The 27,418-nt window shown below is 45.1% G+C and overlaps 1 non-coding gene and 1 pseudogene across 1 annotated transcript; both read right to left on the bottom strand.

Moving 5' to 3' along the window:
- Positions 1-8: 8 nt before the first annotated feature.
- The window catches only part of LOC105466310 (general transcription factor II-I-like), a 67,284-nt pseudogene continuing 39,874 nt past the window's right edge, over positions 9-27,418 (bottom strand).
- Positions 26,005-26,109, bottom strand: LOC112423966 (U6 spliceosomal RNA). The gene has a single exon (XR_003014577.2). It is a non-coding gene; the product is annotated as a U6 spliceosomal RNA (small nuclear RNA).

Raw genomic sequence — 27,418 nt, 5'->3', positions numbered from 1 at the left:
TTGGAAGGTGGCTGTGAAGCAAAAGCTGGCCCTTGGGAGGCTGATGAGAGGCAGTAGCTGGGCCTGGTGAGGTCGACTTGAGAAAGTTCTGGGCCTGGAGAGAAGGCTGGGAGGCAGGAGCTGGGCCTCAAGAGGCCGTTGTAATGATGGAGCTGGGCCTGTGGAGGCTGTCATGAGGTAGGGTATGGGCCTAAATAGGCCATTGTGAGCCATGAGCTTGACCCGTAGAGGCCGACTGGAGAAAGTTCTGGACCTGGAGAGGCTGCCAGGAGGCAGGAGCTGAGCCAAAAGATTCAAGCACATTACATTTATTAGGCACTTTTTTCCATTATTACATTGTAATATATAATGAAATAATTATAGAACTCACCATAATATAGAATCAGTGGGCATGTTAAGCTTGTTTTCCTGCAACAAGATGGTCCCATCTGAGCTTGACGGGAGAAAGTGACAGATCATCAGGTATTAGATTCTCACAGGGACAGTGCAACCCAGATCTCTCGCATGCATGGTTCACATAGGATGCATGCTCCTATGAGAATCTAATGCTGCTGCTGATCTGAGAGAAGGCGGAGCTCAGGTGGGAATATGAGCGATGGGGAGTGGCTGTAAATACAGATGCAGCTTCCCTTACTCGACACCACTCACCTCCTGCTGTGTGGCTCCTTATAGCTCCATGGCTCAGGGGTTGGGGACCCCTGCTGATGTACATCCAAAAGGACCGTTCCCACAACAGTCTTCATAGCGGTCAAGTGCAGTAACCACTTAGCTCCCAAGGCATGTGCCTCAGCTGGCATTTCATCACAATCAACAGTAAGTGGTAGCTTGAGTCACTGTGAGGTCACTTTCTGGAAATCACCAGCATCCCATTTTCCACTGGCAAGGAGCTCAGTATAGTCCCTTGGATAACCAAACTCATGTCCAAATCCCATCTATGTGAGTCTATCTCCAGGGACCCTTCTTAGCATATCAGTGTCTAATCAGGAGATGTAAACCACTCAAAAATTTAAAGTGTGTAAAATTTAATACAGAGAATTATTCATTATAACAGGGGAACAACATAATGAGAGACTGGCTAGCACAAAGTAAAGAGAACTCTAGAGAATGTAGGACTAGCCCTGGTCAGGCATGGTGGCTCATGCCTGAAATTCCAGCAATTTAAGAAGCCAACACAGGAGGACTGCTTGAGGCCAGAAGCTAGAGGCTGGCCTGGACAACACAGTGAGACCCTGTCTCTATTCAAAAAAAGAATAAAATTAGCTGGGAGTGGTGGTGCACACTTGTAGTCCCAGCTCCTCAGGAAGCTGAAGCAAAAGGATAGTTTGATCCTGGGAGGTCAAGGCTGCAGTAAGTCATGATTATGACACTAGAGTCAAGCCTGGGGGACAGAGCAAGACCCTGCCTCAAACAAAACCACCACCATAACAACCATTTACAGACAGAAAAGAAATAGAGCTAATAAGCTAAGGAAAGATGTTGAAATGTGACAAAGTAATATGAGGTCTTTTATCTATTTAAAATAATCAAACAAAAAATAACTTACTAAATTATAATACCCTGTGCTGGCAAAGGTGCAGTGAAATGGACTCCTTCTTATACTATGAGGGGTGTTTAAATTGTACCTAAGCCTTCCAGGGTAAAGCTTGGCAATTTTTTAAAATAATAGAGACAGGGTCTTACTTTACTGCCTCCTCCAACTCTTGGCCTCAAGCAATCCTCCTGCCTTAGCCTCCCAAAATGCTGGGATTATAGCCAGGAGGCACCCAAAACCTTGTCAATTTATTTTTTTTTAATTAATTAATTAATTTATTTATTTATTTTTGAGACAGAGTCTCGCTCTGTCACCCAGGCTGGAGTGCAGTGGCCGGATCTCAGCTCACTGCAAGCTCCGCCTCCCGGGTTCACGCCATTCTCCTGCCTCAGCCTCCCGAGTAGCTGGGACTACAGGCGCCTGCCACCTCGCCCGGCTAAGTTTTTGTATTTTTAGTAGAGACGGGGTTTCACTGTGTTACCCAGGATGGTCTCGATCTCCTGACCTCGTGATCCGCCCGTCTCGGCCTCCCAAAGTGCTGGGATTACAGGCTTGAGCCACCGCGCCCGGCCTAACCTTGTCAATTTATATCAAGGGCAATGAGAATGTCCATTCACCATGACTCACAGTAGTCTCACTTCTGGAAATACCTTGGGAGACAATTCAATCTAAACAAAAGGTCATCTGCATAAACACGGTGAAATTCTGGGAGTAATGGAAGACAGAGTGGTTAAGTGAAATAAGAAACAGTTATAAGAAATTATATTATGGTATTTATAGGCACCTAGTAAAAGGTCAGTTCATGTTAGCTGCTACTTTTTTGTTGTTTTGAGACAGGGTCTCACTCTGTCACCCAGGCAGGAGTGCAGAGGCCTGATCATGACTCACTACAGTCTCAACCTCCCTGGGCTCAAGTGATCCTCCCACAGCTGCTTCCCAAGTAGCTGAGACTACAGGAACATGCCACCACACTAGGCTAATTCATGTATTTTTCTGTAGGGATGGTGATTCCTTTGGTTTCCAAATCCTGTCTGAAACTCTTGGCCTCAAGCCACCCTCCTACCTCAGCCTCCCAAAGTGTTGTGATTACCGGTGTGAGCCACCACACCTGTCCAGCTGCTACTTTTATTATTATTATTCCACTCAATTAAAAATAATTTTCATTAAAATTATCATTTTCAAGGTTATGGAACAATATGTGCCCTACAGCATAATTGTAAAAATATATACAGTCATCCCTCAGTATACAGAGAGGATTAGTTCCAGCTCCCCATCTCTGCATATACCAAAATCCATGCATACTCACGTTTCACTTTCAGCCCTCTGGAACCCACATATAGGAAAAGTCCAAGTATTAGTTGGGCATAGTAGCAAGCATCTATAGTCTCAGCCACTTGGGAGGCTGAGGTGCGAGGATCGCTTGAGCCTGCGAGGTTGAGGTTACGGTCAGCTGTGATGGCACCACTACACTCCAGCCTGGACAATGGAGCAAGACCCTGTCTCAGAAACAAAACAAAACAAAACAAAAAACAAAAAATGGGTTAGAAATTGTAGTGAGGTCTATTGGGCAAAATTCCATATAAGCAAAGTATAAATTAATGAAGCAAATGGTGATAAATTAGTATGACTGACTTTCTGGAGTTTCTGACAATAAAGGTAAGAAAAATGCAAAACACAGAGACAGAGGGTAAAAAAAGAAATTAGGGAAGCATTCTACATGTTTAATAAAATGACACTGGCCATGTTCATGCAGCAGCAGTATGTCATGATATGACATACCTTGGAGAGAAGTTAACAGATGAGGAAGTTGATAAAAATGATGAGAGAGAGGCCGGGCGCGGTGGCTCAAGCCTGTAATCCCAGCACTTTGGGAGGCCGAGACGGGTGGATCACGAGGTCAGGAGATCGAGACCATCCTGGCTAACACGGTGAAACTCCGTCTCTATTAAAAAATACAAAAAACTAGCCAGGTGAGGTGGCGGGCGCCTGTAGTCCCAGCTACTCAGGAGGCTGAGGCAGGAGAATGGCGTGAACCTGGGAGGCGGAGCTTGCAGTGAGCTGAGATCCGGCCACTGCACTCCAGCCTGGGCAACAGAGCGAGACTCCACCTTAAAAAAAAAAAAAAAAAAAAAAAGATCAGAGAAGCAAATTACTGATAGTGATAGTTAAGTAAACCATGAAGAATTTCCACAACTGATGTCAGCAAAGTGGAAATATTGTACAGTGTGTGTTGAAGTTCCTGTACAACATTGTTTATTTGCCTTTTGTTTGTAAGAAATGAAGAAATGTATCTACTAAAAGTTCTTCTTGCTGTCAAAAGAATATGTGTGAATAAGTCATTTGAACTTATTCTTCTGTTTTTCTACTTTGATCTTTCTGCCATCATCCCACAGCCTTACTATAGAAATTTCTTATTTTTTTAGAAATTTGAACAAGTGCTTGTTGTGGTGGCTCATACCTCTAGGATGGGAGGCAGGGGTGGAAGGGTCACTCGAGGCCAGGAGTTTGACACCAGCCTGGCCAACAAAGTGAGACCCCATGTCTACAAAACAATTCAAAAATTAGCCAGGTATCATCATGTATACCTACAGTCCCAGCTACTCAGGAGGCTGAGGCAGGAGGAGGAGCCTTAGCCCAGGAGTTCAAGGCTGCAGTGAGCTGTGATTGCACCACTGTACTCCAGCCTGGGTGACAGACTGAGACCCCATCTCCCAAAACAAAAAAGAAAGAAAGAAAATAGATCAAGTAGCAAGTTGTATGTGGCTTACTCTGAATATTTCTTTTTTTTTTTTTTTTTTTTTTTGAGACAGAGTCTCGCTCTGTCGCCCAGGCTGGAGTGCAGTGGCCAGATCTCAGCTCACTGCAAGCTCTGCCTCCTGGGTTTACGCCATTCTCCTGCCTCAGCCTCCGGAGTAGCTGGGACTACAGGCGCCCGCCACCTCGCCTGGCTAGTTTTTTTGTATTTTTTTAGTAGAGACGGGGTTTCACCATGTTAGCCAGGATGGTCTTGATCTCCTGACCTCGTGATCCGCCCGTCTCGGCCTCCCAAAGTGCTGGGATTACAGGCTTGAGCCACCGCGCCCGGCCTACTCTGAATATTTCCAACTAGAAGTTCTTAATCTTTCTGGGTCTAGCATCCCTCTACATTTTTTAACTTTGTTGAAGATCTCTAAGACTTTTTCTTTATATAAATAATTATATTAAAATTAGAAAATAAGAGAAAAATTTAAAAATATTATTCATTACATATTAATAATAGAACCATTACCTGTTGATAGAAGTAATACAAGACAAAATTTTAAAAATATTTGGCGGGGCGCAGTGGCTCACTCCTGTAACCCTAGCACTTTAGGAGGCTGAGGTGGGCGGATCACAAAGTCAAGAGATCAAGATCATCCTGGCCAACATGGTGAAACCCCACCTCTACTAAAAATACAAAAATGAGCTGGGCATGGTGGCACACACCTGTAATCCCAGCTACTCGGGAGGCTGAGGCAAGAGAATCGCTTCAACTCAGGAGGCGGAGGTTGTGGTGAGCTGAGATTGCACCACTGCACTCCAGCCTTCTGACAGAGCGAGACTCCGTCTCAAAAAAAAATAATAAATTTATTATTTATTACATATTAATAATAAAACCATTACATGTTGATATAATTTTTGTTTGTTTTTTGAGACGGAGTCTCATTCTTTCGTCCAGGCTGGAGTGAAGTAGCGTGATCTCAGCTCACCGTAACCTCCATTCCCCAGGTTCAAGCAATTCTCCTGCCTCAGCCTCCCGAGTAGCTGGGATTACAGGTGCCCACCACGCCTGGCTAAGTTTTGTATTTTTTTTAGTAGAGACAGGGTTTCATCATGTTGGCCAGGCTGGTCTCGAACTCCTGACCTCAGGTGATCCACTCACCTGGCTCTCCCAAAGTGCTGGGATTACAGGCATGAGCCACCATGTCCAACCCGATTAATATATTTTTTAAAACACTGATTAGTCTGGCAACGACACTGGGCAGGGGTCTCCTCATTCCCAGTGACACAAGCCCCACTGTACGGCTCCAGGGTTGCAAGGGCTGGAGAGCCAAAAGGCTCTGACTTGAGATTTTATTATTTTATCTGTATTTCTATTTGTGTTGTGAGACAGCTCCTGCTCTGTAACCCAGACTGGAATGCAGTTGTGCACTTATAGCTCACTGCAGCCTCGACCTCCTGGGCTCAAGCCATCTTCCTGCCTCAGCTCCCCAGTAGCTGGTACTACAGTTGAGTGCCACCATACCTGGCTATTTTTAAAATTTTTTGTAGAGTGAAGGGTCTTGCTATGTTGCCCAAGCTGGTCTCAAACTCCTGACACCTCAAGAGATCTGCCCACCTCAGCCTCCTGAGTAGCTGGGACTATAAGTACACATCACCATACCTAGCTACATTTATTTTATTTTATTAAATATTGAAAAATATTTTTGGCCAGGCGCGGTGGCTCACGCCTGTAATCCTAGCACCTTGGGAGGCCGAGGTGGGCAGATCACCCGAGGTGGGCAGATCACCTGAGGTCGGCAGTTCGAGACCAGCCTGACCAACATGGAGAAACCCCATCTCTACTAAAAATACCAAATTAGCCGGGCATGGTGGTGCATGCCTGTAATCCCAGCTACCCAGGAAGGCTGAGGCAGCAGGAGAATCGCTTGAACCCAGGAGGCAGAGGTTGCGGTGAGCTGAGACGGTGCCACCGCACTACCGCACTCCAGCCTGGGCAACAAGAGTGAAACTCCGTCTCAAAAAAAAAAAAAAAAAAAAAAAAATTTTTGTAGAGAGGAGGTCTTGCTATGTTGCCCAGGCTGGTCTTGAATTCCTTTTAAGATACTCCCATCTCTGCTTCCCAAACAACTGTGACTACAGGCATGAGCCACTGTACTGAGCCTGAAGATATTTCTTTAATCTAGCATCCAATACTTGATAGGATTGAGAAAGGCAGTAGTGTTTTTAAAAATTACTTAATAATTCAGTAAGAATCTATCTCAACCTTGACCTCTGCCTTCTCTCACACTCCACATCCAGTCTGTCAGGAAATCCTGTTGTGTCTTCAACATGTATTGAAGATCTCCACCCAGCAACCCCCTGGCCTCCTCCCCTGCTTCTCTCCTCTGACCATCTCGTACCACCACTATGACCCTGGTCAGGACCACTATCATCTCCCGCCTGGATGTTGCCGCAGCTTGGCCCCCATGCTTCTACCCAAATCTTCCCACAGTCTTTCTCAACTCAGCAGCCAGAGAATGCTTTTAAATCGGGAGAGAGATCATGTCGCCTCTCTGCTCATAACCCTCCCACAGTTCCCATCTCAGTCAGAGTAAAAGCCAAAGCCCCAGCAATAACCTCCCAGGGCTTACACGATCTGTGCTGATCCCAGCCCAGCAACTCCCTGGCCTCCTGCCCTAATTCTCTCCCTCTCTCCTTCTGCTCCACTGACCTCCTTCCAGAGCCTCAGACACACCTCAGACACTTTATTCCGTTGTTTCTGCCTACAATCCTCTTCCCTCAGCACCTCGGCCAGCTCCTTCCCCTCCTTCAAATCTTGGCTTAATTTTCACTTAGGAGGCCACCCCTGACCATTTTATTTAACATTGCCATCTGTCCTCATGCCCACCATGCTAATTTCTTCCTTCCTTCTTTCTTTCCTTCCCTTCCCTCCCCTCACCTCCCTCCCTCCCCCCACCTCTCTTCCTTCTTTTTTTTTTTTTTTTGAGATGGAGTCTCGCTCTGTCACCCAGGCTGGAGTGCAGTGGCCGGATCTCAGCTCACTGCAAGCTCCGCCTCCCGGGTTCATGCCATTCTCCTGCCTCAGCCTCCCAAGTAGCTGGGACTACAGGCGTCCGCCACATCACCCGGCTAGTTTTTTGTATTTTTTAGTAGAGACGGGGTTTCACCATGTTAGCCAGGATGGTCTCGATCTCCTGACCTCGTGATCCACCCGTCTCGGCCTCCCAAAGTGCTGGGATTACAGGCTTGAGCCACCGCGCCCGGCCTCTTTTTTTTTTTTTGTGTCAAGATCTCACTCTGTCACCAAGGCTGGAGTGCAGTAGCACAGTCACAGCTCACTGCCACCTCAAATTCCCAGGCTCAAGCGATCCTCCCATCTCAGCCTCCCTAGTAGCTGGGACTACAGACAGTGCATGCCATCATGCCTAATTAATTTTTTTAGAATTTTATTTTATTTTGAGACGAAGTTTCACTCTTCTTGCCCAGGCTGAAGTGCAATGGTGCAATCCCGGCTCACTGCAACCTTCACCTCCCAGATTCAAGTAATCCTCCTGCCTCAACCTCCCAAGTAGCTGGGATTACAGGCACGTGCCACCACGCCCGGCTAAGTTTTGTATTTTTAGTAGAGATGGCGTTTCACAATGTTGGCCAGGCTGGTTTCAAACGCCTGACCTCAGGTGATCCAGCCTTCCAAAGTGCTGGGATTATAGGCATAAGCCACCATGCCTGGCCATTTTTTTTATTTTTTGTAGACACAAGGTCTCACTATGTTGCACAGGCTGGTCTTGAATTCCTGGTCTCAAGTGATCTTCCTGCCTAAAATTCCTAAAGTGCTGCGATTGCCAGCATGAGCCACCATGCCTGGTTTCATGTTCATTTCTTCTTGCTGTTGCAACAGAGTTTGCAGTTTCCTAAATTTAGTGGCTTAAAACACTACAAATCTACCATCTTACAATTCTGGGGGCCAGAAGCCCAAACTAGGTTTATTAAGGCTAAAGTCAAGGTGTCAGCAGGGCTACATTCCTTTTGAAGGCTCTAAAGTGTACCCTTGGCTTTTCCAGCTTCTAGAAGCCATCCCCATTCCTTGGATCATGGCCCCTGACTCCATCTTCAAAGTCAGAAGTGAAGCATCTTCAAATCTCCCTCTCTGACCTCTGCTTCCATCAACCACATCTCCTGCTCCAGTTCTGACTCTCCTACCCTCATTTTTTTTTTTTTTTTTTTTGAGACAGAGTCTTGCTCTATCTCCCAGGCTGGAGTGCAGTGGCCGGATCTCAGCTCACTGCAAGCTCTGCCTCCCGGATTTATGCCATTCTCCTGCCTCAGCCTACCGAGTAGCTGGGAAGACGCCCACCACCTCGCCCGGCTAGTTTTTGTATTTTTCAGTAGAGATGGGGTTTCACCGTGTTAGCCAGGATGGTCTTGATCTCCTGACCTCGTGATCCGCCCGTCTTGGCCTCCCAAAGTGCTGGGATTACAGGCTTGAGCCACTGCGCCCAGCCCCTCTTTCTTTTATAAAGACCCTTGTGATTGCTGGGCATGGTGGCTCTCACCCATAATACTAACACTCTGGGAGGTCAAGGCAGGGGGAACACCTGAGGCCCAAAGTTTGAAACTAGCCTGAACAACATAGTGGGACCCCACCTCTAGAAAAAAATGAAAACAAATGTTAGCTGGATGTGGTGTGTGCCTGTAGTCCCAGCTACTTAAGAAGCTGAGGTGAGACGATCACTTTAGCCCAGGAGTTTCAGATCAGCCTGGGCGACATAACTAAATTTCATCTCTACAAAAATGAGCTGGGCATGGGTGACATGCATGTGTAGTCCCAGCTACTTGGGAAGCTGAAGTGGGAGGATCCCTTGAGCTCAGGAGGTCAAAGCTATAGTGAGCTATGATCACATCACTGCACTCCAGCCTGGATGACACGGGGAGATTCTGTCTCAAAAAAAGAAAAGAAAAGAAAAATATATTTGGTCTCTGTCCCTGGTTCCTGGTACAGAGCTTCTAAAGCTTTTATAAAGACCTCAGTGATAGAGGTGATAGGAGCATCTTTTGTTTTAATATGTGGTCTTGGTCCCAGGTTTCTAACACAAGAGCCTCTAAGAACTCTGGGATCTCCAGCATGATAAGAATGCATTTGGGGATGTTGTTGAGATGAATGGGTGGCTGCAAGCTCCTAGATCTCTTCAGGAGGAGGGCTGACTGCCAGAGGAAGCAACCAGATGATTAGAGGCTTGGAACTTTCAGCCTCACCCGCTTAACTCCAGGAGGCAAATGGGGCTGGGGATCGACTTAATCACCAATGGCCAAGGATTTTATCAATCATGCTTACATAATAAAGCCTCCATAAACACCCTGAACAACAGGATTTGCAGAGCTTCCAGGGTTGCTGAACACAGGAGATGCTGGGAGGGTAGCATGTTCAACAGAGTGCATGGGAGCTCTGTGCCCCTCCAAACTTACCTTGCCCTGGACATCTTTCTTTTCTTTTTTTTGAGAGGGTCTGGCTCTTTTGTCCAGGCTAGAGTGCAGTGGCACAATCTCAGCTCACTACAACCTAAGCCTCCCCAGTCCCCAGCTCAAGGCATCCTCTCACCTCAGCTTCCCTGTAGCTGGAACTATAGGTGCACAACACCACACCTGGCTATTTTTTTTTTTTTTTTTTTTTTGTAGAGACAGGTTTTCATCATATTGCCCAGGGTGGTCTCAAACTCCTGAGGTTAAGTGATCTTCCCACCTCAGCCTCCCAAAGTGCTGGGATTACAGGCATAAGCCACCACATCCAGCATGTACATCTCTTTCACTGGCTGTTTCTGAGATGTATCCTTTACAATGAACCAGTAATAGGAAATGAACTGGCCCAATGTGGTGGCTCACATCTGTAATCCCAGCACTTTAAGAGGCTGAGGTGGGAGGATCGCTTGAGCCCAGGAATTTGTGGCCAGACTGGGCAACATAACAAGACCACACTTCTACGAAAAATAAAAGAAATTAATTAGCCAGATGTAGTGGTGCAGACGTGTAGTCTCAGCTAATAGGGAGGCTGAGGTGGGAGGACCACTTGAGCCCAGGCAGTCGAGGCTGCAGTGAGCTATGACTGCACCACTGCACACCAGCCTGGGTGATAAAATGAGACCCTGTCTCTCAGAAAAAAATAAACTGTTTTTCTGAGTTCTGTAAACTGTTCTAGCAAATTATTAAACCCAAGAAGGCGGTCATGGGAACCCCTGATTTATAACAGATTGGTCAAAAGTACAGGTGACAACCTAGGACTTGCCACTGGCATCTGAAACGAGGGTGGTCTCGTGGGACTGAGCCCCTCATCTGGGGGGTCTGTGCCAACTCCAGGTAGTGTCAGAATAAAATTGTGGGATACCCAGTTAATATCCAGAGCATTGGAGAATTTGGTGTAGAAACTCCACACACACATTCAGTCAGAAGTGTGTGAGGAGAGACAAACACAGGCTTTTCTTTCACCTGTCTACCTGCTTAACTGCATAGGAGAGGCAACACGTGGTGCTCATGAACAAAGCAAGCATTAAAGTCAGACCAGACCCGACATTTGACTCAGTCTTAATATCCAGGCGAGCTTGGGCAAATCACTCATTATCCCTAAGTCTTCATCACTTCATTCATAAAATGGGGATAACTGTGGCACCTGCCTGTGATTTTATGAGAACTAATGAAATACTATGCTTGGTGTTAGTGTGATCATTATACCTATTCCAAACTATCTGACAAGGACAGTGATGCATGATAACATCAACAAATTAGAAATTGTAATGAGGGCTGGGCGCGGTGGCTCACGCCTGTAATCCCAGCACTTTGGGAGGCCGAGGTGGGCGGATCACAAGGTCAGGAGATCGAGACCACAGTGAAACCCCGTCTCTACTAAATATACAAAAATTAGCTGGGCGCGGTGGCGGGCACCTGTAGTCCCAGCTACTCAGGAGGCTGAGGCAGGAAAATGGCGTGAACCCGGGAGGTGGAGCTTGCAGTGCAGCCGAGATCGTGCCACTGCGCTCCAGCCTGGGCGACAGAGCGAGACTCTGTCCCCCCCCCAAAAAAAAGAAAGAAATTGTAATGAGTTCTCTCAGGCAAAATTCCATACAAGCAAATTACTGTCTCTCCAAAGCATTCCCATCATACTTAATTCACCATTCCCTGAACAAAATGTGCCATCTTCATTGTCCAGGTCTTTACAGTGTTGGTTTCCCTGCCTGGGCAGCTCCCTCCATCCCATCCCAGCCCATTCCCCATCCCTCCACCTCCCCCTTCCCTCTCCACTCTCATACAACTCTTCCTCATCTTTCAGGACCCGGCTTCAATGTCACCTTAATTGGAAGCTTCTGTCACCCTCCAGAAGAGCTTCCCATTGCACTTGATGCATGCACTGTTATTTGATCATTTCTGAGTCATAGTCCAAGTCTTTTTGTACCTGAATAACATGTTGCCCAGTCAGTCTCTCTTCCTGGATTCTGAAGTCTTTCATGGTAGATCCGGCTAGAAGTGACAAAAAGACATTCTTTTGAAAAAGAGGGATGACACAGACAGACACAAGTTCTTAAATGTTTTAAATGGTACGTGAAATTTTAACAAAATTCAAAGGCTTGTGGGGAACACTTAGGAGGAAAAGTTACTAGGAATGTTATAAAGGGTTAATTTATATTTGATTGTACTTTATTTTATTTTATTTTTTGAGACAGTCTCATTCTGTCACCTAGGCTGGAGTGCAGTGGTACAATCAGGGCTCACTGCAGTCTCAACCTCCTGGTCTCAAGTAATCTCACTTAATCTTTATTTGGTTTAAGAAACTCAGTCTTGGTTGAGCATGGTGGCTTATGCCTATAATCTCAGCATTTTGGGAGGCTGAGAGGGGTATATTACTTGAGTCAAGCAGTTTGAGATCAGCCTGGGCAACATATTAAGACCCTGTCTCTACCAAAAAAACAGAGTGAATTTATGGAAGACAATTTTTCCACAGACTGGGGGTGGAGGGAATTATTTCAGGATGATTCAAGTGTATTACATATATTGTGCACGTTATTTCTATTATTATTACATTGTAATATATAATGAAATAATTATACAACTCACTATAACATAGAATCAGTGGCATCTCTGAGCTTGTTTTCCTGCATCAAGACTGTCCATGTGTGGTGACGGGAGACAGTGACAGATCATCAGCCATTAGATTCTCATAAAGAGTGTGCAACCTAGATCCCTCACATGCAAAGTTCACAACAGGGTTCGTGCTTCTATGAGAATCTAATGCTCCTACTGATCTGACAGGACATGGAGCTCAGGTGGTCATGTGAGTGATGGGAGGGGCTATAAATACAGATGTAGTTTCCCCTCACTCACTTGCTGCTCACCTCTGGCTCTGTAGCCCTGTGGTTGGAGACCCCTGCTTGAGTGCATTCAAAGGGATCCATCCCATGCCATTCTTCAGAGTCATCTTTACTGCCATCATGGTCAAATGTAGCACCCCTAAGCTCACACGGCATATGCCTCAGGTGGCATTTCATCACAATCAACAGTAAGTGGTAGCTTGAGTCATTGTGAGGTCAGTTCCTGGAAATCACCAGCATCCCATGTCCTACTGGCAAGGAGCTCAGCACTGCTCCGTGGATAACCAAACCCATGCCCAAATCCCATCTGTGTGGGTCTATCTCCTGGTATCCTTCCTAGCATCAATTCTGTATTTGTAGGAGTCCAATCAGGAGACATAAACCACTCAAAAGTTTAAACTAGAATGGGCACGGTGGCTCAAACCTGTAATCCTAGCACTTTGGGAGGCCAAGGTGGGTGGATCGCTTTGAGCTTAGGAGTTTGAGACCAAACTGGGAAACAGGACGAAACTCTGTCTCTACAAAAAACACAAAAATTAGGCGGGTGTGGTGGTACATACCTGTAATCCCAGCTACTTGGGAGGCTGAGGCAGAAGAATTGCTTTAGCCTGGCAAGTGAAGGTTGAAGTGAGCAGAGATTGTGCCACTGCACTCCAGCCTGGGCGACAGAGTAAAATCCGGTATGAAAAAATAAAAGAAAAAATATGTATGTAAATTTAATATAAAAAGTATTAAATTTTGGCTGGGCGCAGTGGCTCACGCCTATAATCCCACGACTTTGGGAGGCCGAGGCAGGCAGATCACCTGAGGTCAGGAGTTAGAGACTTGACCAACATGGAGAAACCCCGTCTCTACGAAAAATACAAAATTAGCTGGGTGTGGTGGAGCATGCCTGTGATTCCAGCTACTTGGGAGGCTGAGGCAGGAGAATTGCTTGAACCTCGGAGGCGGAGGTTGCGGTGAGCCGAGATTGTGCCACTGCACTCCAGCCTGGGCAACAAGAGCAAAACTGCATCTCAAAAAAAAAAAAAAAAAAAAAAGGTATTAATTTTAACAGAGGATCAGCATAATGAGGGACACTCTAGCACAAAGTAAACACAAAGTAAATATAGAACTAGCAGAGGCCAGGCATAGTGGCTCAAGCCTGTAATCCCAGCAATTTGGGAAGCCTAGGCAAGAGGATCACTTGAGGCCAGGAGTTGGAGACCAGCCTGTGCAACATAGTGAGACCCTGTGTCTACCAAAAAAAGAAAAAAATTAGCCAGGTGTGGTCGTGGTGCACACCTGTAGTTCCAGCTACTTGGAGTCTGGGGTGGGAGGACCCCTTGAGCCTGGGAAGTCTAGGCTACAGTGAGCCAAGATCATGCCATTGCACTTCTGGGCAATAGTGAGACCCTGCCTTAGAAAGAAAAAAAAAAGAAAAGAAAGTGCTAATCCCCCTACGGGAATCTCCTCTTCTCCTGCCTTCTCTGGAACCTCACTTGTCAGTTCTTCCTCCCACTTCCCCGTATCATTAACCTATCCCCCGCTTTTAGCTCCTTCCCACCATCATTTAAACTAATCAAACTTCTTATATTTTAAAAAACTTTCCCTAAACTCACTGTTTCCCCTGCTTCAGGTCTCCAGTACACCCACTGAGCCATCTGCTTTCCCTGATGCCTTCTCTACACAGCAGCCTGGACCACATCTCTAATCCATGAATCTCATTATGTTACTCTTCCCCCATTTACATCACTCCTCCTTGCCTCAGGGATTAAGTCCAAACTCCTTAACAGCCCCTGCTCTGCCCTGCATTCCAAGGCAGACTCACTGCTCTTGCCCCTCTCCATTTTACCTGCTGTGGAGTCCAACTGAGCCTCATCTGCCCCCTGAATGCCCACTCTCACTCCTCTGGGAGGCTCTGAAGTGGGTGATGCCCTTTGCTTAGAATACGCTTCCCCTTAAACCTCTACTCTCTTCCTGGGTAGCTTCGGCTCCTCTGTCACTTCTCTGCTTTGGCATCATCTCCTCCTAGAAGCCTTCCTTGACTCCCCAGATTCTCAGGAGTATGGGAGGTGAGGTGCTCCTCCCATATATGAATGGAGATTAGGGAGTATGTGTTATTCATGTTTAATTCACCAGTGCTTAGCTCAGTACCTGGCACAAAATAGTCACTGTGGTGGCCAAGGTAACGACAGCCCTCCCACCCCCCAGCAATAGCTCATGTCCTATGTTACACTGCACAAATACATAGGAAGGGGAATTAAGAGTGCAGATGGAATTAATGTTGCTAATCAGCTGACCTTAAAACAAGATTATCTGGCAGTATCTGGGTGAGCCCATGTAATTACAAGTGTTCCTTAAATGTGGAAAAGGGAGGCAGAAGGTTAAGAACCAGAGATAGTGGGCACAATGGCTCATGCCTGTATTACCAATACTTTGGGAGGCCAAGACAGGAAAATCCCTTGAGTCCAGGAGTTCAAGGCCAGCCCTGACAACATAGTGAGGCCTCATCTCTACAAAAAACCCCAAAATTCCCCAAGTGTCATGGTGCTTACCTGTAGTCCCAGCTACTGGGAAGGATGAAGTGGGAGGGTCACTTGAGACTGGGAGTTTGAGGCTACAATGAGCCATGATAGGACAACTGAACTCCATCCTGAGTGACAGAGCAAGGTCCTGCTTCTAAAGAAAAAAAGGACATTGGAATTAGGGTCCCCTCCATCCTAAGGTGCCTACAAGGCATCTCTCTCTGCAAACGAGTAAACGTCATCCTCCAACTCCTCACAGAGTGGAGCAGCAGGAAAACTCCCTCACCTCATTTCTGTGTGGCTTGGGAGGCCTGACAGCCCAATAACCAGCTCCTTGCTGATGAAGCAATTGGGAAATGGCTCGAGTTGAGTTAAGGAGAATTTGGATCCTTCTTTTGGTTTTCAATAGGCAGGGTAGGGGCCAGGCATGGTGGCTCATACGTGTAATCCTTGCACTTTGGGAGGCCACGGTGAGAGGATCGCTTGAGGCCAGGAGCTCAAGACCAGCCTGGACAACACAGCAAGACCCGGGTGGCATGCACCTGTAGTCCCCACTACTTGGTAGAATGAGGTAGGAGGGTTGATCACTTGATCCCAGGAGTTTCAGGCTTCAGTGAGCCATAATGGCTTACCACTGCACTCCATAATGCACTGTTTCATAATGGGCACCACTGCACTCCAGCCTGGGTGACAGAGCCAGACGATGTCTCAAAAAGTGACAAAAAAAAAAAAAAAAAAAAAAAAGAGAGAGAGAGAGACTATAGGCAGCCACTGCCACATCTGGCTAATTTTTAAATATTCTGTAGAGACGAGGTCTTGCTAGGTTGCCCAGGCTGGTCTAAAACTCCTGGCATCAGGCCAGGCGCAGTGGCTCATGCCTGCAATCCCAGCACTTTGGGAGGCCAAGGCAGGCAAATCACCTGAGGTCAGGAGTTCAAGATCAGCCTGGCCAACACGGCGAAACCCCGTCTCTACTAAAAATACAAAAATTGGCCAGGCAGTAGTGGCATGTGCCTGTAATCCCAGGTACTCAGGAGGCTGAGGCAGGAGAATCACTTGAACCCAGGAGGCAGAGGTTGCAGTGAGCCAAGATCGTGCCACTGCATGCACTCTACCCTGAGTGCCAAAGCGAGACTCTGTCTCAAAACAAACAAATACAAACAAACAAACAAACAAAAAACCTCCTGGCATCAAGAGATCTTCCTGTCTCAGCCTCCCAATGCCCTGGGTTTATATATTTTTTTCAGTATAATTGAAGACACTTGTTCTTATATGGCTTTAAGAGATAAAGAAAAAAAAAAAAACAGATAATAACAAATGTTGGTGAAGGCCGGGCATGGTAGCTCAGCCTGTAATTCCAGAACTTTGGGAGGCTGAGGTGGGCAGATCACTTGAGGCCAGGAGTAAGAGACCAGCCTGAGCAACATGGTAAAACTCCATCACTACAAAAACATATAAAAATTAGCCAAGCATGGTGGCATGCACCTGTAATTTTCAGCTACTCAGAAGGCTGAGATGAGAAAATCACTTGTGCCTGGGAGATCAAGGTTGCAGTGAACTGTGATGGCATCACTGTGCTGCAGCCGGAGAGACAGAACAAGCCCCTGTCTAGAAAAAAACAAAAATGTCAGTGAAGATGTGGAGGAACTGGAACTCACATACATTACTGGTGGGAACATAAAATCATGTAACCACTTTGGGTATTTCTTTTCGTGTCATTTTAATTGGATTTTTTAAAAAAATCAAGATAAGGTCTCACTATCTTGCCCAGGCTGATCTTGAACTTGTGGGCTCAAGTAATCCTCCCAGCTGAGCCTCCTGAGTAGCTGGGACTACGGGTGTGAGCCATTGCACCCAACTGGTGTAGCCACTTTAGAAAACAAACTGTCAGTTCCTCAAAAGGCTAAATATACAGTCATCATATAATACCACAATTTCACTCCTAGGCATATATCCCAGAGAAATAAAAATATATGTCCACACAAAAACTTGTACAGCAATCTTCACAGCACCATTATTCATAATGGCTAATACACGGAAACAACCCAAATGTCCACCAACTGATGAACAGATAAACAAAATGCAGTGTGTCTCTACCACGGAGTATTATTCAGTCATAGAAGGAATGAAATATTGATACACACTATGACATAAAGGAACTTTGAAAACACTGCTAAGAGGGAAAAAAGCCACAAAAGATCACACATTGTACAATTCTATTTGTCCAGATTAGGAAATTCTACAGCGACAAAAAATGAATCAATGGTTGCCTAAGGCTGGGGGCCAAGGCAGGTGGGGGGAGTAGGAGGTACTGGCTAAGGGGTACAGATTTCTCTATAGGGTAATGAAAGGTTCTAAAAGTGACTGTGGTGATCGATGCACAGCTCTGGGAATACTCTAAAACCTACTGAATTGCAGATTTCAATAAATAAATAAATGGAAGAGTATGTGAATCATATTTTAATAAAGCTATTATTTAAAAAATAAGTGGCTGGGCACAGGTGGTCATACCTGCCTGTAATCCCAGCACTTTGGGAGGCTGAGGCAGGAGTTTGAGTCTAGTCTGAGAAACCTAGCAAGATCCCATCTCTATGATAAAAAATAAAAAAATTAGCTGGGCATGGTGGCACACGTCTGTAGTCCCAGCTACTTGGGAGACTGAGGATTGCTTAAGCCCAGGAGTTTGAGGCTACAGTGAACCATGATCATGTCACTGTACTGCAGCCTGGGCGACAAAGCAAGACCCTGTCTCTAAAAAGGAAAGAAAAGAAATACAAGTTTTTTTGTTTTGTTTTGTTTTGTTTTGTTTTTTGAGATGGAGTCTCGCTCTGTCGCCCAGGCTGGAGTGCAGTGGACAATTTCGACTCACTGCAAGATCCACCTCCTGGGTTCATGCCATTCTCCTGCCTCAGCCTCCCAAGCAGCTGGGACTACAAGTGCCGGCCACCATGCTCGACTAATTTTTTGTATTTTTAGTAGAGACGGGGTTTCACCGTGTTAGCCAGGATGGTCTCGATCTCCTGACCTTGTGATCCACCCGCCTTGGCCTCCCAAAGTGCTGGGATTACAGGTGTGAGCCACCGCGCCCAGCAGAAATACAAGGTTTTATCACTTTGTGAGTATAGTCAAGTTTGAGGAGAAATAGACAAGAATAAAAGAGCACTGAATAATGAGAGTAAGTGGCTGGTTAGGCCCAGTTGCTAGCTAAGTTGCTTCTGAAAAATTCATTAGTAAAGTTACAGCTCTAGGGACAGTCATGCAGTCAAAGAATGAATGCTAAATTCATTACAAATGCCGATGGTCTTTCTTTACATGCCTTCTAATGAAAAACTCCTAAGTGCCTAAATAGCAAGTCTGCAATGATAGCAGCTGTTTATTAAAGACTACAAAAAAGAAATGGAGGCTGGGCATGGTGGCTCATGCCTGTAATCCCTGCACTTTGGGAGGCTGAGGCAGGCAGATCACCTGAGGTCAGGAGTTCAAGACCAGCCTGGCCAACATGGTGAAACCCCATCTCTACTAAAAATACAAAAATTAGATGGGTGTGGTGGCGGGCGCCTTAATCTCAGCTACTCAGGAGGCTGAGGCCTGAGAATTGCTTGAACCCAGAAGGCGGAGGTTGCAGTGAGGCAAAATCGCGCCATTGCACTCCAGCCTGGGCGACAAAAGCAAGACACTGTCTTTTTATTTTTTAAAGCATCTTTTTCAAGAATGACATAGTGTTTCATGATAAAGAAGCCTTAATTTTGCATTTGTTCAAGTATTGATTCGATTTAGCAAATATGACAACAGACTTGGATAAAGTGCAAACAACACAATTTCATTTTCTCCTTAATCAAAACTGATTAGGTAGTCTAATATCAATTCTGATCTTATTAAAAACTGATAAGATAAAAAAATTAGGGAATGATGGAGCCAATAAGATGTTACAACCTGTTCCAAGGAGAATTCCAAAACCCACACATATCTGAGACCATTAAGTATGATGAAATATATTTGATTACTATATTTAAAAATAAACTGATTATATAGCCAATAACAATTGGGCAGGGGTCTCCTCATCCACAGCCACACAATGCGGCTCTGCGGTTGCAAGGCCTGCATAGCCTAGAAGGGACTGCTCTGACTTAAAATTTCACTTCATTCATATTTGTATTTTGAGACAGGGTCCTGCTCTGTCACCCAGGCTGGAGTGCAGTGGTATAATCATAGATCACTACAGCTTTGACCAACTAGGCTCAAGAGATCATCCTGCCTCAGCTGCACCAGTACCTGGGAATACAGGCAAGTATCACCATATCAGGCTTTTAAAAAAAAATTTTTATAGAGAGAGAAGTCTTGCTATGAGCTGGCCTCAAACTCCTAGCCTCAAGAGATCTGCCCACCTCAGCCTCCTGAGTAACTGGGGCCATAGGTACACACTACCATGCCCAGCTATATTTATTTTATTTTATTAAATTTCTTTTTTCATTTTTGTAGAGAGGAGGTCTTGCTATGTTGCAAGGCTGTTCTCGAACTCATGGCCTTGAAACATACGCCCATCTCTGCCTCTCAAACTGTTGGAACTGTAAGTGTGAGCCACTGCACCTGGCCTGACTTGAGATTTCTTTAATCTAGCATCCTTTACTTGGTAGGATTGGGAAAGGCAGCAGTGTTTTTTAAAATTACTTAATAATTCAATTAGAACCAAACTCAACCTTGACTCCTGCCTTCTCTCACAGCTCACATCCAGTCTGTCAGGAAATCCTATTGACTGACTTCATCTTCCACCTGAATATTGCCACACTTTAGACCCCCTGCTTCTACCCAAATCTTCCCACAGTCTTTCTCAACTCAGCAGCCAGGGAGGTGCTTTTAAATCAGGAAAAAGATCACGTTGCTTCTCTGCTGAGAACCGCCCCACCCCACCCCCGACCCCCACGGTTCCCATTTCGGTCAGAGTAAAAGCCAAAGCCCCAGCAATAGCCTCGAGTGCTTACACGATCTGTACTGATCCCAGCCCAGCAACTCCCTGGCTCCTCCCCTACTTCTCTCTCTGTATCTCTTTGCCCCTCTGGCCTCCTTCCAGAGCCTCAGACACACCAGGGAGTTTCCTCCTAATGCCTTTATCCTGTTGACTCAGCCTACAGTGCTCTTCTCTCAGCACCTTGGCCAGCTCCATCGCCTGCTTCAAACTTTTGCTCAATTTTCACTTATGAGGCCAACCCTGACCATTCTACTTAACATTGCCATCTGTCCCCATTCCCACCATGCTCCTTTCTTTCTTTTTCTTTTTCTTTCTCTTTCTCCTTCCTTTCCTTTCCTTTCCTTCTTTCTTTCTTTTCTGACAGGGTCTTGCTCTATTGCCCAGGTTGAAGTACAGTGGTGCAATCCCAGCTCACAGCAACCTCAACCCCTTAGGCTTAAACAATCCTCCAGGCTCAGTTACCCTAGGAGCTGAGACTACAGGTGCATGGCACAACACCTGGCAAATTTTTTTTTTTTTTTTTTTTTTTGAGACAGTCTTACTCTATCGCCTAGGCTAGAGTGCAATGGCGTGATCTTGGCTCACTGCAACCTCTGCCTCCTGGATTCAAGTGATTCTCTGCCTCAGCCTCCCGAGTAGCTGGGATTACAGGTGCCCACTACCACACCCGGCTTATTTTTGTATTTTTAGTAGAGACGCGGTTTCACCATCTTTGCTAGGCTGGTCTTGAACTCCTGACCTCGTGATCCACCCCACCTTGGCCTCCCAAAGTGCTGGCATTACAGGCGTGAACCACCGCACCTGGCCTTTTCTTTAAAATTTTTGTAGACATGAGGTCTCACTATGTTGCCCAGGCTGGTCTTAAGCTCCTGGGCTTGAGCAGTCTTCCCACCTCAGCCTCCCAAAGTTCTGGGATTACAGGTATGAGCAACCGCCCCTGGCTTCATGTTCATTTCTTCTTGCGCTGCAACAAACTACCCTATGTTTAGTGGCTTAAAACCCCACAAATCTACCATCTTACAGTTCTGGGGGCCAGAAGCCCAACTAGGTCTATTAAAGCTAAAGACAAGGTGTCAGAGGGGCTGCCTTTTCCAGTTTCTAGAAGCCACCCCCATTCTTTGACTCACCTTAAAGATGGCCCCTGACTCCATCTATAAAGCCAGAAGTGCGGCATCTTCAAATCTCCCTCTCTGACCTCTTTTTCCATCACCACATCTTCTTCTCTAATTCTGACTCTCCTACCTCCTTTCTCTTATAAAGATCCTTGTGATTGGTGGGCATGCTGGCTCCCACCTGTAATCCCAACACTTTGGGAGACCAAAGATGAAGGAATGCTTGAGACCAAGAGTTCAAGATCAGCCTGGGCAACACAGCAAGACCTTGTCTTTACAAAATTAAAATTAAAATCAGCTGGGCATGGTGATGCATGCCTGTAGTCCCAGCTACTGGAGAGGCTAAGGTGGGAGGATTGCTTTAGCCTAGGAGGTCAAGGCTGCAGTGAGCTATGATCACAGCACTGCACTCCAGCCTGGGTGGGAGAGTGAGACTCTGTCTCAAATATAAGAAAAGAAATATATATTTGGTTTTTGCCCCGGTTCCTGGCACAAAGTTTCTAAAGCTCTTATAAAGTCCTTAGTGATATAGGTAATAGGAGCATCTTCTGTTTTAATTTTTGGTCTTAGTCCCAGGTTCCTGACACAAGGGCCTCTAAGTTCTTTCAGATCGCAGCATGGTAAGAAAGTATGTGGGATGCTGTTGAAATGCCTGGGTGGCTGGAAGCTCCTAGACTGCTTCAGAAGGGCTGGTTGCCAGAGGAATCAACCACATTTTTTTTTTTAAACGGAGTTTGGCTCTCGTAGCCCAGGCTGGAGTGTAATGGGACAATCTCGGTTCACTACAACCTCCACCTCTGGGCTTCAAGTGATTCTCCTGCCTCAGCCTCCTGAGTAGCTGGGATTACAGGCATGTGCCACCATGCCTAGCTAATTTTTGTATTTTTAGTAGAGACGGGATTTCTTCATGTTGGTCAGGCTGGTCTTAAACTCCTGACTTCAGGTGATCTGCCCACCTTGGCCTCCCAAAGTGCTGGGATTACAGGCATGAGCCACCGTGCCTGACCCCAACCACATTTTTTGAGGCTTGGAAATTTCAGTCTCACCCACTGAGCTCCAGGAGGCAAAAGGGGCTGGAGATTGACTTAACCACTAACGGCCAATGATTTTATCAATCATGCCTCCATAAAAACCCTAAACAACAGGATTTGGAGAGCTTCCGTGTTGTTGCACATGAGGAGGTGCTGGCAGGGTAGTGTGCCCAAGAGAGGGCATGGAAGCTCTGTGACCCTCCCCACTTGCCTTGCCCTGTGCATCTCTTTCATTGGCTGTTTCTGAGATGTAGCCTTTACATTGAACCAGTAATAGAAAATAAACTGGCCAGATGTGGTGTCTCATGCCTGTAATCCCAGCACTTTTGGAGGCAGAGGTGGGGGAATCACTTGAGCCCAGGAATTTGAGAACAGCCTGGGCAATGTAACAAGACTCTATCTATACAAAAAAATAAAATAAATTAGCCAGATGTGGTGGGAAACTTGTAATTCCAGCTACTTGAGAGGCTGAAGCAGGAGAATCACTTGAGCCCTGGAGGTTGAGGTATCAATGAGCTATGATTGCACCACTGCACTCGAGCCTGGGCAATAGAGCGAGACCCTGTCTCTTAAAAAAAAAGAAAAGAAAAGAAAAGAAAAACTGTTTTTCTAAGCTCTGTGAGTTGTTCTAGCAAATAATTCAACCTAAGAAGAAGGTCATGGGAACCCCTGATTTCTAACTGGTTGGTCAAAATACAGGTGACAACCTAGGACTTGCAACTGGCATCTGAAGTGAGGGTGGTCTCGTGGGACTGAGCTCCTAATCTGTGGGGTCTGCACTAACTCCAGGTAGTGTCAGAATGGAATTGTGGGATACGCAGTTGGTATCCAGAGAGTTGGAGAATTGGTGTAGAAGCTCTGCACACACATTTGGTCAGAAGTGTGTGAGTAGAAACATGGATTTTTCTCTCACCTGTCTACCTGCTTAACTGCATAGGAGAGACAATGCACGGTGCTCATGGAAAAAGCAAGCATTAAAGTCAAACAAGACCCAATATTTGACTCAGTCTTAATATCCAGGTGAGCTTGGGCAAATCACTTATTATCCCCAAGTCTTCATCATTTTGTGTGTAAAATGGGGATAACTGTGGCACCTACCTGTGATTTTGCGAGAACTAATGAAATACTATGCTTGATGTTATTGTGATTATTATACCTACTCCAAACTATCTGACAAGGACAGTGATGCATGATAACATCAACAGATTAGAAATTGTAATGAGTTCTCTCAGGCAAAATTCCATACAAGCAAATTACTGTCTCTCCAAAGCATTCCCACCATACTTAATTCACCATTCCCTGAACAAAAATGTGCCATCTTCATTGTCCAGGTCTTTACAGTGCTGGTTTCCCTGCCTGGGCAGCTCCCTCCATCCCATCCCAGCCCATTCCCCATCCCTCCACCTCCCCCTTCCCTCTCCACTCTCATACAACTCTTCCTCATCTTTCAGGACCTGGCTTCAATGTCACCTTAACTGGAAGCTTCTCTCACCCTCCGGAAGAGCTTCCCATTGCATTTGATGCATGTACTGTTATTTGACCATTTTTGAGTAATAGTCCAAGTCTTTTTGTACCTGAATAAGATGTTGCCCAATCAGTCTCTCTTCCTGGATTCTGAAGTCTTTCATGGTAGATTCAGCTGGAAGTGACAAAAAGACATTCTTTTTTTTTTTTTTTTTAAAGAGGGATGACACAGACAGACATCAGTACTTAAAAGTTTTAAATCGTATGTGAAAAGCAAACAAAATTCAAGGGCTTCTAGGAAAAACGTAGGAGGGATGGTGTCACTGGGAATATGATAAAGGGTTAATTTTTAGTTTATTTTGTTTTTTGAGAAAGGGTCTTGCTCTGTCGCCTCGGCTGTACTGCAGTGGTGCAATCACAGCTCACTGCAGCCTTAACCTCCTGGGCTTGAGCAGTCTTCCCATCTAATTTTTATTTTATTTAAGAAACGCAGTCTTACTCTGTTACCAAAGCTGGAGTGCAGTGGTGTGATCATAGCTTACAAATACAGCCTCAACCTCCTAGGGTCAAGAGATCTTCTAGTCTCAGCCTCCCCTGTAGCTGGGACTACAGGTGTGCACTACAATGTCAAGCTCATTTTTTTTTTTTTTAATTTTTAGTAGAGACAAAGTGTCGTTATGTTGACCAGGATGGTGGTAATCTCCTACCCTCAAGCAGTTCTCCCACCTCAGCCTTCCAGAGTGCTGCGATTACAGGTGTGAGCTGCCACACCTGGCTGAGGGGGGGTTAATTTTTAATTATATAAAGAGCTCAAAGCAAATATTAGAAGGAGCCTAAATGCCTATAGCAGTTGACTTATAAATTGTGATACATCCATATAATAAAATACTATGCAACCATGAAAAGGATTTAAAGCAATAGCTATTGGCATAGATATTCACAAAATATGAAAATGTGAAGTGACGTCCAATTAGCCTATATGTATCTTGAAGAATATGGCCCATTTTCACAATAGCAATTATTTCCTGAGATAAAATTGTGGGTCTAAAGAGTAAAGGAAATTTTTCACTTCTTTATTTAAAAGTATTTACTATTTTTATAATTTAATGAGATTAAACAAATAGATCATCAAATTAGCAAAATACACATTAACTCTATAAATAAATGGAAAAGACACAGACAGCCCAGGCATGGTGGCTCACACTTACAATACCAAGCACTTTGGGAGAGGGTGGTGGGAGGATTGTTTGAGGCCAGGAGTTCCAGACCAGCCTGGGAAACATAGCAAGACGTTGTCTCCACTAAAAATAAAAAATAAAAATAGCCAGACATGGTGGCATGTGCCTATAGTCCCAGCTACTGAGGTGGAAGGATCACTTGAGTCCAGGAGGTCAAGGCTGTGGTGAGTTGAGACTCTGCCTGGGCCACTACACTCAAGCCTGGAAGACACAGTGAGACTTAGTCTCAAAAAAAAAAAAAAAAAAAGACAATAAAGAAATAAAGCTAATAAGCTAACAAAAGAAAAGATATTAAAATGTGACAAACAGGACGGGCATGGTGGCTCATGCCTGTAATCCCAGCACTTTGGGAGGCTGAGGTGGGTGGATCATGAGTTCAGGAGTTCAAGACCAGCCTGATGAGTATGGTGAAACCCCGTCTCTACTAAAAATGCAAAAATTAGTCAGGCATGGTGGCAGGCACCTGTAATCCCAGCTATTCAGGAGGCTGAGGCAGGAGAATTGCTTGAACCTGGGAGGCGGAGGTTGCAGTGAGCCAAGATCATGCCACTGCACTCCAGCCTGGTGACAGACCAAGACTCTGTCTCAAAAAAAATAAAAAGTGACAAATGAAAATAGTATGAGGTCTTTTATTTATTAAAAATAATTAAACAGAAAATAACTTGTTAAATTATAATACCCTGTGCTGGCAAAGGTGCAGTGAAATGCGCACTTTCTTATCCTATTGGTGATGTTTAAATTGTATATAAGCCTTCCAGGGTAAAGCTTAGCAATTTTTTAAAAATAATACAGACAGTGACTCACTATACTGCCTCCTCCAACTCCTGGCCTCAAGCAATCCTCCCACCTCAACCTCCCAAAGTGCTGGGATTATAGGCCGACAGCCACCATGACTGAAAGCTCAGCAATTTGCATCAAGTGTAATAAGAATGCTCATGCCCTGTGACTCACAGTAATCTCACTTCTGGAAATACCATCTTTGGATATAATTCAACCTAAACAAAAGCTCATACGCACAAACACAGTGAAAATCTCGGAGTATTTTTTTTTTCTCTTTTTAAAAAAATTGCGGAATGCTTCACAAATTTGCAATGTCATTCTTGCACAGAGGCCATGCCAATCTCTCTATTGTTCCAACTTTAGTATATGTGCTACCGAAGCAAGCATGAGTAATTTAAGATAGGGTGGTTACATGGAATAAGGAAGAGTTATGGGGAATTTAAAAAACTATGGTATTTATAGGCACCTAGTAACAGCTCAGTAAATATTAGCTGCTACTTTTATTATTATTATTATTTTTTACTTTTATTATTTTTATGGTAATTTCACTCAATTAAAAATTGTCACTAAAAATTACCATTGTGATGGAACATAATGTATCCTACAGTATAATTGTAAAAAACAGATATAATCTGTCCCTTGGTATATGGGGGAGATTGGTTCCAGCTCCTCCATTTCTGTGTATACCAAATTCCACATATACTCAAGTTTTCGAGTCAGTCCTGAGGTATCGATATATATATATATATATATATATATATATATATATATATATATAAAATATATATGTGTGTGTGTGTGTAAATGTGTGTATATATATATATGAGAAAATTAGCGAGGTGTGGTGACAAGCACTTGTAGTCCCAGCTACTTGTGAGGCTGAGTCAGGAGGATTGCTTGAGCCCAGGAGATTGAGGCTGCAGTGAGCCATAATTGCACCACTGCACTCCATTCTGGGCAACAGAGTGAGACAGAAGGTTGACTGTTTAATAGAATTTTTCTGTTGACTTGAAGATATAGTCAGGACTGTGGCATATGAAAATTCTTCATAAGATAATTATCTAATCCAATTAATCCTGGAATTGGGAACAGAAAATGTTTTAGTGACTATTTATTCCTTCACTTGCTGTTATATAAACTATTGCCAGTGGGTACTTAATAACCAAAAGTGTCATCTCTGAGCTACTCACAATGAAAGGTGATGTCTGGGGCCCAGGTGTATTGAGGTCCCCATGTCTGGGTTATGGGTGCTGTGTGGGACTTACTTGTCCATCCATTTTCTGTATTCTGGCACTGGGAAACTTGGGTTTATCCATCTTGATAAAAGGTCACTTAAATTCCACTTGGCAAGAACCACAAATGGAAGAAAGGCCATGAAATCACAGGCTAGCCCTTGTTCTCAAGGTAATATTCAGCTTAGCTGGTTCTGTAAAAGAGGAATCACATTGTTGAAAAATCACTGCAGGTCAGCTGAGGTGGTCCATACCTATAATCCCAGCCCATCAGAAGACTAAGGCAGGAGGATCCTGTGAGGCCAGGAGTTCAAGACCAGCCTGGGCAACACAGTGAAATCTCTACAAAAAATTAGAAAATGAGCTGGGTGCGGTGGCACTTTCCTATAGTCCCAGCTACTCTGGAGGCCGAAGTGGGAGGATGAAAGTGGAAGCTGCAGAAGTGGAAGCTGCAGTGAGCTCTG

Source organism: Macaca nemestrina, chromosome 4 (assembly GCF_043159975.1).
Source record: "Macaca nemestrina isolate mMacNem1 chromosome 4, mMacNem.hap1, whole genome shotgun sequence".
In the NCBI taxonomy this organism is placed as follows: domain Eukaryota; kingdom Metazoa; phylum Chordata; class Mammalia; order Primates; family Cercopithecidae; genus Macaca; species Macaca nemestrina.
The sequence above is the reverse complement of the archived record's forward strand: the minus strand, read 5'-3'. Positions and strand labels throughout refer to the sequence as shown.